The sequence below is a fragment of the Procambarus clarkii genome, chromosome 70 (assembly GCF_040958095.1).
Source record: "Procambarus clarkii isolate CNS0578487 chromosome 70, FALCON_Pclarkii_2.0, whole genome shotgun sequence".
Classification (NCBI taxonomy): Eukaryota; Metazoa; Arthropoda; class Malacostraca; order Decapoda; family Cambaridae; genus Procambarus; species Procambarus clarkii.
Genome location: NC_091219.1, coordinates 25,928,453 through 25,941,719, shown reverse-complemented (window position 1 = coordinate 25,941,719; position 13,267 = coordinate 25,928,453).

The following is a 13,267-nucleotide window of genomic DNA, read 5'->3' as shown; positions in this document are numbered from 1 at the left end:
TAGAATTAGGATGACCTATTGAGACCTGCAGGATTAGGATATCATAGGACCCCTGCAGGATCAGGATATATCCTAGGGGTCCAGCAGGATTAGAATGACCACACAATGCCATGCAAAGTTATGATGACCTAGGTAGGGGGGCCCTGAAGAATAAGGAAGACGAACTATAGGGTCTTAAGAGGATTTGAATGACCTAGAGCTAGAGCTCAAAATGGTCAGAATTATCTAATTGCTTCATGATTAGAATGAAAAAGCTAACATGTATGTTTAAAGTTAAGGTTTGATCTCTTTCTTTTTCTCTCTCTCTCTCTTTCTCTCTCTCTCTCTCTCTCTCTCTCTCTCTCTCTCTCTCTCTCTCTCTCTCTCTCATGGCTTACGAAAATATGACTTTTCTATTAATTCTATTCTATTTTATACGATTTAAAACAATTATAACCGCATACAAAAAACCCTAAATCAACCGATGGCATTTTATACCCAATTTATTTATGACACAAAAAGGAAGAAATTTAATTCCCGTGTGTTTAATATATATATATATATATATATATATATATATATATATATATATATATATATATATATATATATATATATATATATATATTATATATTGTATATATTATATATATATTGCGTTGTTGTTGCCATGGCTGAGGTATTCCTCTCGAGCACACCTTACCTGACCACAGGTACCATCCTGTTTATGAACGCTGCCTCTACCAGAGTGGGAGGAGAAGTGTAAGGGGGATTTGGTGGAGGGTGGATGGTTGGAGTGAGGATAGGGGGAAGATGGGGGAGGGGGGAGGAATAGGAGGAACTGTGGGAAGGGAGGGAGGTGAATAGGGGAAGGAGCGAGGGGAAGGAAGGTGAATAGGGGAGGAAGAGGGTAATCGTTCTGTAGGTAGTTATATGTCTGTCTTAGAGTGTTTGACGTGTTGCTATGGAGTATTTCTCTGTATCTTTGTTGAGGCACACACCCCCTTCCAGGTGGTAGTGAGTACACACACACACACACACAGACACACACACACACACACACACACACACACACACACACACACACACACACACACACACAACCCAATTAGTTGCCCCAATGTTGTAATATATGACCATAGAATAAGTCATTCCGAGAGTTTACCAATTACAAAAATCATAATTCCACCTTCTTAAGGCGGACCCGAAGAAGGTGGACATTCCCATTAAAGTAACGATGAAGACCATAGTACATAAAGCGACGTACAACGCAATTAGAGAGTAGAAATCTGTACTATTAAATTTTGCACAAACCGAAAAAGATTTTGTATTCATGTTGCAAAGACAACCTAAATTAACCTAACCTCCCTAGGCCTTAATACACGCTATCTGAGGCCTAATGTAGTACATATGTGTACTATACTAAGCCTAGACATATTTAGGTTTGTTTTTAAGTTTCATAACCCTCGAACTATTTAAAGTGAATAGTACCAAATTCTACTAATTGCTTAGTACGTCAATGTTTGTACTATATTGCACATAGTTACAAAAACTACTATCTAAAGGTAGTCAGGTAGTCCCCCAGGAAGGTGGACCCCAGGAGGCTAACAAAATTAGTAGTAGTAGTAGTAGTAGTAGTAGTGGTAGTGGTGGTTGTAGTAACAGAAAGTGGTGATAGCATGAGACTATGAAAGGATAAAGCTGTTCCGATATAAACAAAATAATATCAGGGCAGCTGGGAGGTGGGTGGAGGGCGCCCCATGTGGGCGTCTAAACAAATAACGGTACTCATGTGGCCGAGGAGAGCCTGCTTATTGGACACAAGGCTGGGGGTGGGGGGGGAGGAATGAAGGGCTAAAGGAGAGAGGGAGAGAGAGAGAGAGAGAGAGAGAGAGAGAGAGAGAGAGAGAGAGAGAGAGAGAGAGAGAGAGAGAGAGAGAGAGAGAGAGAGAGAGAGAGAGAGAGAGAGAGGAAGCCCCCACCTCCCAAGCCTATACATTGATCGAGAGGTTACACGTAGTGTTGGATCCGCTGTCCTTATTCGGCTGTCACTCTTTGTCAGTACCGCGTGGGGGTTACCCACTATTCTCCCCTCAGAGCTGTCGTTTCTTCCCCTCTCTCCACCCCTTTCCTTCCCCTCTCCAAACCTCTTCCCACCCCTCACTCCTCCCCCTCTCACAGGCAATCCAACACCACTTCACCACCCGTCGACGCTTTTGTAATCAATCCTCATTAAAATGCATATGTCTAGAGAGTGTTTAATAAAAGTTCGAGATTTTATATTTTGTGTGTGTGTGTGTGACTCTGTGTGTGTGTGTGTGTGTGTGTGTGTGTGTGTGTGTGTGTGTGTGTGTGTGTGTGTGTGTGTGTGTGTGTGTGTGTGTGTGTGTGTGTGCGCGTGCGCGCATGTGTATGAATACTAAATATTATGCTAAGGAACATTAATATTATATACAGGACGAACTTGGCATCAACTATGAGCCAACGCTATTTGCCCAGATGACGATATTTCGAACACGTACTTCCAGTGAAAACATGTTTCAAACGCGAGTCGGACGAGACATGATGGACATCACCACCGCTGACGATGTCAATGAGAAAGACAGTGACGTATATATGACTACGAGTCGGTGACCGATCACCTTACATCACACTAAGTCTCAACAATTGTTTTAGATTCAGCTACTGGAAACAAAAAGTTCCACGTAGCACGGGCTATGGCGAGCCCGTAGTAGCCTTACCTGGCACAGGAGTGGGGCTGTAACTGACTTACAGTAAACTAAAGACTTACCTGTAATAACAATTAGTAAAAGATAAAAGAAACCTGCAGAGAGAGAGAGAGAGAGAGAGAGAGAGAGAGAGAGAGAGAGAGAGAGAGAGAGAGAGAGAGAGAGAGAGAGAGAGAGAGAGAGAGAGAGAGAGAGAGACAGATATCATGATATATACATAGCCTAGCCTCTGACATTAACAAACACCACCTGTCAGCATCAAGATATTGTCCCATCCTGTCTTAAAACAAAAACGCCAACCAAAAAAACGGGAAGAAAGAAACAATGCAATACGGTCATCTTCAAAAGGACTCTTACCTAACCCCCCCCCCCTCGCCCCCCCCCCCTTTCCTCTCCCACTGCCAAACCGTTTTCCTGTTGACGCAAAGGAGAGACACAACAATAGAGCTCTCTACCCTCATTGTCCTCCCCTTTTTTCTGCACCTTTCTTCTGTTATATTCTTCCTGTTCATCATTTACATCCACGCCACAGGAACGCAGTTCTGTTTTGCAGCCTTTCGTCCATCAAAGATTGTTTTAGCGTTGACACTTGAAGAGAGCGTTTGAATGCTGTTCTTTGATCAAGTATACGCATATATTGGGGAAGATGTCAGTGTTGACAGGTGTGAGAGCCTGAGGGATGGACAATCGGCCTTTAGACAGTGTTGGTGCGTAAGGCTTGTGTTGTTTATGCCTGGGAAAGGCGGAGATATTCACCAGGTGAGGTAACTAATAAGTATTCAGGTAATCTTGTGCATTTGACAGCCTCGTGTTGTATATTAAAACCTGTCTAGCCTAACGTAACCTAACCTAACCTAAACCCGACAAACCTGACAGCCTAACCTCAATAAACCTAACCCAACGTTTCTAAATCAAACCTAGCCTAACGTTTCCTAACCCAACCCTTTCCTAAGCAAACGTATCGAACTCACCCTAACCTAACCAAACTTAGCACAACCTAACTAAACCTAATTCACTCTATCCAATCCTAGCTTAATCCTACCCAACAAAAACAACTTAAGTGATTCGTATATAATCATTGGTCAGGCTCCTTGATTTACATCCCATCTCGAATATACCGAGTAAACAAATCTACAAGGGCCGTGATGAGGGTTCGAACCTAAGTCCGTGATCTCAGTTTCATCTCCTAATTACAAAACAGACGGACACGAGCTCCAGGGAATACAGAGAAGGGCGACTAATCTAACACCATAATTACAAAAATAAACCCTATGAAGCAAGACACAGAGATCTATAATTGCCTTAAAGAAACGCGGACTTCGTGGGTACGTAATTGAAAACTTTAAAAGACTGAAGCACGTCGATCCGCTCGAACTAAAGGAGCTACTTGATATGCAAGTTGAAACAGGAGCAAGAAACTTAGGGAGAATTAGATGCGGTTCAGATGTACAAGAGTTTTTTTTTTACTTACGGAGTTGTTAAGACACTGGAGTAAACTCCCCAATGAGGTCTTCGGTGCAAGTTGTATGCAGTCCTTCCAGAAACGCGTGGGCAGGTATTCTGAAAATTCAGATGTAATTTAATATTCTTAAATACGATAAAAACGTAGTATATATATATATATATATATATATATATATATATATATATATATATATATATATATATATATATATAAAGTAGTAAATACATGGTGGTTGTTGTAATGTACTCGCCTAGTTGTGCTTGCAGGGGTTGAGCTTCGTCTCTTGGTTCCGCCTCTCAACTGTTGATCTACTAGTGTATAGGTTCCTGAGGTTATTGAGCTCTATCATATCAACATTTGAAACTGTGTATGGAGTCAACCTCCACCACATGACTTCTCATGACCACCTACTTCTACTAGTGTGCCTGGTGTAGGGTGTCTATTGGTAGTAGCAGTAACAGCCGAAGTGGTTGTTGTAATGTGCCTGCTGCAGTGTGCTGTTAGACGCAGCAGCAGCAGTACCTGCTTGATACCTGCTTGATGGAGTTCTGGGAGTTCTTCTACATCCCAAGCCCGGCCAGAGACCAGACTTGTGAGAGCTTGATCCAACAGGCTGTTGCTTGGAGCGGCCCTCAAGCCCACATATCCACCACAGGACTCGTAATCATTTCATTAGTAACAGTAAAACAGCGCATTTATTAACCCTTTCCTGTTGCATGAATTGTCATGGTTTATTTCACAACTGAATACAGCTGCTCCAGTACCTTCAGTCTACAGAACAGTCTGCAGGCAGTGGAGCGTGGGGAGAGAGCCTTCCTCTTTACTGTTGTAAGTTTCTTCCTCTCATCTATCCTAAGTTTATTTTTTTCCCCATTTTTGCTCTTCATATTTCTTTCCTTTGCGTGCTACGCCTTCCCATCTCCCTCCTTTCTCCTCCCACTCCCGTCTTTGTCTTCTTCATCCATTTCATCTCATTTCTCTACCTTCTCCTCTCCCCTTGGAACAGAGGACAAAGTAGAAAATCATTAATATGCATTCTAATCACTTTTACCCCCTTTGATTCTCGGGAAACAAAAGACTATCGACAGGTATCATCGCGTCTGTAACACGATTCATCCCCTTATAGTCAATACGTGTGAGAATCCATTACAAGTATCACTGACTACGAACTTAATATTGGTTGGAACCCCTTCGCTGATGATCACATCTCGTCTCTCTCTCTTTGTTGTGTGTGTGTGTGTGTGTGTGTGTGTGTGTGTGTGTGTGTGTGTGTGTGTGTGTGTGGTGTGTGTGTGTGTGTGTGTGTGTGTGTGTGTGTGTGTGTGTGTGTGTGTGTGTGTGTGTGTGTGTGTGTGTGTGCATTGGTCTATTTCTCTCCAACAGCTATGCTTTATGTTGTCCTTAAAGCACTAAGAAATAACAAACTGTAACAGTGATGATATATAACTCAATTTAATATGGCAATAACAAGTCAACAAACCAAATTTATAAAAACTACTGTCAAACTAGAAACCCAGATATATCTCATAAAAACTATCTACCAATACAACTAGAAACCTAAAAACCCTTCAAGCAACGGAAACTGTGAATTCATCTCCAATAAACATTAAAGCACTCCGGAAACTTAAGCTAGAAAACAATAAAGTTTAGCGTTTAAAATTTAACACGGTCTTGAAACCTAACAAACAAGCTTTACAATTGTAATGTGATTTAGAAACCCCCCCCTCACAAACGCGCAATTAAATTTGTCGGGTCTTTAGTAACCTTATACACAAGCTATTCAGTTTGAAAACTCAAGAAACCTCACAAACAAGAGTTTCAATTTGAACAATTTCTAGAAACTTCACAACCATATGATAAGCCATAATAAACTAAAAGCTAAAATTTTAATTCTTTATCCACATAAGCGCCCAAGTCACGCAAGACAAACCCAACATAGTAACAACCCAACATACTCAGTAATACCCCAACATACTCAGTAACAGCCCAACATACTCAGTAACTACCCAACATACTCAGTAACAACCCAACATACTTAGAACAACCCAACAAACCATAACCAAAAAACTCCCACAAAACACTCGACTTCTCCAGAGAAAAATCTCGACACGCAAAAGACCGCTGGATAAAAAAATCTTTAATCCAAGATAAATCCCAGTCCAAGATAAATCCCGCGTCGCCCAGGGATTAACTGTGTAACCCTGGAGAGATGTTTTTTTAGCGCCGGGGCGAGACGCAGCCTAGCACCAGAGAATGACTTATATATAATAAGATGTATATTCCAAGGAGTTTTGATACCTCAAGAACACACACATACACACACACACTGACAAACACGGCAAGACAAAACACAAACACCCATGCAGTATGGACAGGGGGGGGGGGGATAAAACAAATAACCCCCCCCCCCTCCTCCAGCAACATCAATCTAGACTCCCATTTTACAGCCTAATATTTGACAAACATTATAAGCCACCTCATTTGCTGGCCATTAAACTCATTAACAAGGTGGCTGGAGGCTCGTTTGTTAACGCACCAGATACAAGAAAATACGGCAAATTACGCTCCCGCGTCGGCGAACCCTAAAATCACAAAGTTAAATTATACACCCCCGAAATACCCGCTAAAATTTAATAAGCGTTATCAAGCCCGCCGTTGGTGGAAAATATTGATTTTAAAACAGCATAGAGGACTGATCCCTCAACCCGCCTTTTTCACCTAATACGCGGCATTATTTTATTAGTTTATTATTTTTTTTTTTTGCGGTATCGACTAGTTCGATAAAAATGTGACGCATTAGCAAAAATTAATGACCCGCCATTATTGACTTTTTTTTTTAAGGGTGGACTCGATAGATTTAGTTGCTTGGTTTCGCACGCTTGTGGATAGACAAAATAGTTGGATTTGTAACGAGATGACGAGGCGAGAGAACTGGATGGTAGATCCAGAATGTTTATTCTCAGAATTATGCCTGCACAACCAACCGGTTTTGACTTAGACGCCATGGTAGTTTCTCATATAGTAGTTCCTTACCCAATTTAGTATTCCACCATTTATACTCAGGACTTACTGTTGTTGTTATTTTAGATTCAGCTACTCGGAACAAAAGTTCCAAGTAGCACGGAGCTATGGTGAGCCCGTGGTGGACTGGGGCAGGGCTTACTGTCTAGCCTCCTGTGTGGGGCAGTCGTGCTCTTCAAGCCATGAGTCTGTAGCCTAACCCTATCTCCAAGCCTCTCAATTGCCGAGGTTCGAATCAGTCCTCTGGCTACGTTCATCCAAGCTGCGGCGGACCTCATAGACGAAGTCATTAAATTTAACGCACTGTGCATTCTAAATCGTCATTTACTCAAATACAAATTAATTAATATCATATATTATAATTTATTGTACAGTTAGCCCTTGATTAGGTTAGGTTAGGATTGTTACGGTTCTGTTGGCAATTGTTTAGATTTGTGGTACGTCTGCTCAGGCAGCGACTGAAGCTATCAGACAGTAATCTCCATCAATTTCGAGATGAAATGTATCCCGGAAACAATCGTAGAAGCCTAAAAGCATAGAGTGAAGCCTAGAAACACTGGATGAAGCCTAGAAGCATTGATATAAGACTAGAAACATTAAGTGAAGCTCAGAATCATTGAGTGAAGACTAGAAGTAGACTGAAGCCTAGAAGTATTGAGTGATGCCTAGAAGTATTGAGTGAAACCTAGAAGCAGTGAATGAAGCTTGAAAAAGTAAAAAATTCCTTTAACAACAAGGCAAACTAAAAACCACGAATATAGTTTCGAAACCGTGAGTGAAGCTTTTAAGTGGAGTGGAGCCTGACGGGCAAGAATTAAAGCATCGAAACTTTGAACCTCTTGAAGCCCATTAAGTGAATCCTCCAACAGCAAGTAATATTTTGAAACAGCAAATGAAACTTTTAAGGCAGTGAGCGAGGCCTTAAAGTAGCGAATAAGCCTTTAAAACAGCGAACAAAGCCCCAAGGCAGCGCACAAATCCTTAAAGCAAGGAAGTAAAGCTTAAAGAAGCAAAACAAATCCTTAAACCAGCGAACGAACGAAGCCTCGACAAAGCACGCGAACAGAACCTAAAAAAGAACACTGAGTGAAGCTTCGGAAAGCCCCCGTATGAATCCCCGAAACAGTATTCGGAACCTGTAAACAATGCCAGAAGCCTCGACGACCCCCCAAAGGAACGCACCGGACCGTGCATTCACCCAGGCCCCCGAGACGCAGAGAGCGACAGGCGGGCGGACGGACAAAACCGAGGCAGGGGAGCAGCGACCTCTAGGGGGTTTTACCCATTACCTTTGTCCCGGTCTTTGGCGCCCTGCATTTACTTGATTAATTTTGGGAATTCGTTAAGCTCTCCCTATCCTCTCTATCTCTGCCTCCTTCCCATACCGACTCTGCCGACAGAGAGAGAGAGAGAGAGAGAGAGAGAGAGAGAGAGAGAGAGAGAGAGAGAGAGAGAGAGAGAGAGAGAGAGAGAGAGAGAGAGAGAGAGAGAGAAGGTAGCCTCGTTGCAACCCGTTCTCGCACTTTCGTATAGTCAATATTGACTTATTAAGTACGTGCATATGTGACATACTAATTTATTGTGAATATTTTAGTTTACCTTGAAAAGCTTCATAGAAAACACCGACCTTATCTTACCTTCTAAGTATGTTAAGATAAGCATCTTATTGCTTTGTAATTACAATTATTACTTAACCTATTATAGGTATAGGTTAAGTAATAATTGTAATTACGAAGCAATAAGATGCTTATCTTAACATACTATGAAGGTTAGGTAAGGTCGGCGTTTTCTATGAAGCTTTTCAAGGTAAACTAAAATATTCACAATAAATTAGTATGTCACATATGCACTTATTTAATAAGTCAATTATATTTTATAACAAAAAACCGGTTCTGATTAAAGCTGGCGCGATGATGGTGTGAGGAATGATATCTTCAGGTGATTTTCACCGGTGTGGCACAACGAATGCCAGCTTCTCTATTAATTCTAAAAGGTTTTAAAAATTTCCTAATTAAAGTACAGTGATTTTGTTGACTCCCATATTGAATTAAAGAAGAAACATTGCATAAATATGCAGACGATCTTACATATCTTGCATACATCTGCAGACGATCTTACATATCTTGCATAAATCTGCAGACGATCTTACATATCTTGCATAAATCTGCAGACGATCTTACATATCTTGCATAAATCTGCAGACGATCTTACATATCTTGCATAAATCTGCAGACGATCTTACATATCTCGTATAAATATGCAGACGATCTTACATATCTTACATAAATCTGCAGACGATCTTACATATCTTACATAAATCTGCAGACGATCTTACATATCTTGCATAAATCTGCAGACGATCTTACATATCTTGCATAAATCTGCAGACGATCTTACATAAATCTGCAGACGATCTTACATATCTTGCATAAATCTGCAGACGATCTTACATATCTTGCATAAATCTGCAGACGATCTTACATATCTTGCATAAATATGCAGACGATCTTACATATCTTGCATAAATCTGCAGAGGATCTTACATATCTTGCATAAATATGAATGGAGAACGGGTTGTATAAGGAGCTACGGGGGTGTGAGTACGGTAGGGAAGCTCTCGGCCTGCTAACAGGAGTCAGAAGTCATCTGTTCCTGTACCCTCCTGTGTAAACAAAAAGATTCAATGCGATGAGGCTCAAGACAGCTTGGAAATTAAACAAAAATTATTTCCTTTTCTTGGGTTACATTGTTCAGTGTCGATACTATTTACATATTCTTGTTTACTCAAGGATTAAAGATGTACAACAAGACCCCGTTCTCTTGATCCGCCATTACGTAAACAATGCAAATGTTTTACCGAACGGGAAACGTATAAACCCAAATAATCCACCCAACCAATAAGAGGATAATAGATAGAAAACGGTGTTTTAATCTTTATTACTACATATAATTTTGAATTACGTCTTGGGCGCACCCCCCTCCCCCCTATTCACCCAGCAATAACGAGGTGCCTGGTTGTAACGTCTAGGTCGATTACGTAACAAAATGTATAGTTCTAATGAGGCTAATCTAATGTAATTCTGGGCGTAGCAGGAGGCAGCAGCAGCATCAACAGCGGGCGCCATCTGGCTAACACCACCCAGCCACACACACACACACACACACACACACACACACACACACACACACACACACACACACACACACACACACACACACACACACACACATGTCCATTAATCATTAACAGACAGGTAGGCTCACCTTGCGACAACGGCTCCACAATTTTCATTAAAACGAGAAATGTTCTGCAGTGGGCTTGTTCAACCTCGCTCTCTCTCTCTCTCTCTCTCTCTCTCTCTCTCTCTCTCTCTCTCTCTCTCTCTCTCTCTCTCTCTCTCTCTCTCTCTCTCTCTCTCTCCCTCAGGCACGTGGAGAAAGCATCAAGCCAGCAGCAATAGATGAAAGCCTTTAATAATACCTCGTGTATTACTCTTGTCCTTTGTGTCTCGGAAAGGTTCATAAATTGCGCTGTTATTTGGTTTAATGATTTTCTGTTTTGCCTGTGAGTCTGCTAGTGTGTGTGTGTGTGTGTGTGTGTGTGTGTGTGTGTGTGTGTGTGTGTGTGTGTGTGTGTGTGTGTGTGTATACTCACCTAATTGTGTTTGCGGGGGTTGAGCTCTGGCTCTTTGGTCCCGCCTCTCAACTGTCAATCAACTGGTGTACAGGTTCCTGAGCCTACTGGGCTCTATCATATCTACATTTGAAATTGTGTATGGAGTCAGCCTCCACCACATCACTGCCTAATGCATTCCATCCGTTAACTACCCTGACACTGAAAAAGTTCCTTCTAATGTCCCTGTGGCTCATGTGGGGGACACAGGTGGAAACTGAGTACCCACATGAGCCACAGGGACATTAGAAGGAACTTTATCTGTGTGTGTGTGTGTGTGTGTGTGTGTGTGTGTGTGTGTGTGTGTGTGTGTATTCGCCTAGTTGCGCTTGCGGGAGTTGAGCTTTGCTCTTTCGGCCTGTCACTCAAATGTCAATCAATCAACGATCCTTTTTTATTTTATTCACACACACACACACACCTGGGGTGGTGGAACCGGACTACATACACAAAAAGAGGCCTGATCTAGGACCGGGCCCCGGGGACGCTAAGCCCCGAAATCATCTCAAGATAACCTCAAGAGAACACAGTTACAAATGGAGATATGATAAGAGCCCAACAGGCTCAGGAATCTGTACACCGGTTGATTGAAAGCTGAGAGGCCGGACCAAAGAGCCGAAACTCAACCCCTGCAAGCACAACTAGGTAAGTACACTTCAGGATGAAGAGAAGGATGAACTTCTGAGAAAGATAAAGATTCAGGAGTGGACATAACTGACGATCTACCACCAGAGGAACACATCAGCAGGATAACGAGGGTATATATGTATAACAGTATATGCTATGGATATATATGGATAACAGTATATGCTATGGATATATATGGATAACAGTATATGCTATGGATATATATGGATAACAGTATATGCTATGGATATATATGGATAACAGTATATGCTATGGATATATATGGATAACAGTATATGCTATACTGGTAAACGTCCAGTTATCCTTCAGCAACTTAGAAAATGATCCCTTCCGAGCGCTCTATACATTCTTTGTGAAACCCAAAAATATGCAGCAAGGCTGGATCCTGAGCTAAGCGGATTGAGCTACGAAGAAAGGAGGGAATTGTACCTCACTATACGGGAGGGAAATAAGAACTAGGATAAACATGACAGTGACATTCTTGATATTAATGGGGATTGATCAAGTAAATATAAGGGGTAATTTTCAAAGCTAGAAACAACAGCACGTGAGAACATAATTGGAAACTAGAAACACAGATGAGTCACAGAGATGTTAGAAATATTTTTTGTTTCAGTCTACGAGTGGTATATGAGTGAAAGGAACCAGATGAGGAAATTGGGGAAGCCAATTCGATAAAAAAAAAAGTAAATATGATAAAAAATGCGAGTGAAACGATTCACTTCACCGAACTACTGATGGTCGAATGGCCCTTAAACCTATCAAACACGCTCAACCAGGCAAGTACAACTAGGTGAGTCTATACATATTCACAAGTATACACATAAAACCCACATACAAGTATTCCCCCACACAGTTTATACAGTCATGTATATTTGTATGAAACTTTATGCAGACCTTCAAAGAGCAGGATGATGGTCTGGCGGTGGTGAAAGGAGAACTGATCATATATATGTAAAAGTACCCAGAGTTCTCTAGAGGAGATATGGTGGTGGTGGTGTGGTGAGGAGGCAGTCTGGTGGTGGTGTGGTGAGGAAGCAGTCTGCTGGTGGTGTGGTGAGGAGGCAGTCTGGTGGTGGTGTGGTGAGGAGGCAGTCTGGTGGTGGTGTGGTGAGGAGGCAGTCTGGTGGTGGTGTGGTGAGGAGGCAGTCTGCTGGTGGTGTGGTGAGGAGGCAGTCTGCTGGTGGTGTGGTGAGGAGGCAGTCTGCTGGTGGTGTGGTGAGGAAGCAGTCTGGTGATGTGTTTGTGTGTGGTCCCAGTGTTCTGTGGTGGTGGGATGGCGTGGTGGTGTGGTAGAGAAGTGGTGTGGTTGTCTGGTAGTATGCTTGTGTGATGGTGCGAGTGTGGTAGTGTGTGTTGTGTACTTTCATCCAAGTATGTACTTTTAGGAAAGAAATCTAAACGCTTTGGTGTATTAACACATTACTGAAAATACAGTAACTGTATCCTACGAAAACCTTTCCAAATATTGTATTTTTGCATGTGGTTAATTTCGTATTACTGAATCATGTGCTTTGAACTCACGAGTGTAAGACTGAATACGAAGATTAGTAAAGGTTATAGGTGAATATTAAGAAATTAAAAAAGCAATTATGAGAGGTGAAAAGCCGGTTAAAGAAGGTTCGATGCGGACAGAAGTGAAAAAGGTTTGAAGAAATTTCAAAGCGGGTGGAAGGTGATTTGAAGAAGGTTTGAAGCAGCGAGTAGGTAAGATGGGGTGACTCTTTGAAGGAGGTGTGGAGCGGATGTAAG